The following is a 309-nucleotide window of genomic DNA, read 5'->3' as shown; positions in this document are numbered from 1 at the left end:
CCTAACCTAACCTAACTTAACCTAACCTAATCTAACCTAACTTAACCTAACCTAACCTAACCTAACCTAACTTAACCTAACCTAACCTAACCTAAATTAACCTAAAATAACCTAACCTAACCTAACCTAACCTAACCTAACCTAACCTAACCTAACCTAACCTAACCTAACCTAACCTAACCTAAATTAACCTAAAATAACCTAACCTAACCTTGAAACTTCGAAATTTAACATTTTGAATTTCGCAGCATAAATATACTGTAAAAAGTGGACAATTATCTTCTGCTCTATTTATTAATTTGCTGGAAA

Source organism: Procambarus clarkii, chromosome 8, assembly GCF_040958095.1.
Source record: "Procambarus clarkii isolate CNS0578487 chromosome 8, FALCON_Pclarkii_2.0, whole genome shotgun sequence".
Taxonomy (NCBI): domain Eukaryota; kingdom Metazoa; phylum Arthropoda; class Malacostraca; order Decapoda; family Cambaridae; genus Procambarus; species Procambarus clarkii.
The sequence above is the reverse complement of the archived record's forward strand: the minus strand, read 5'-3'. Positions refer to the sequence as shown.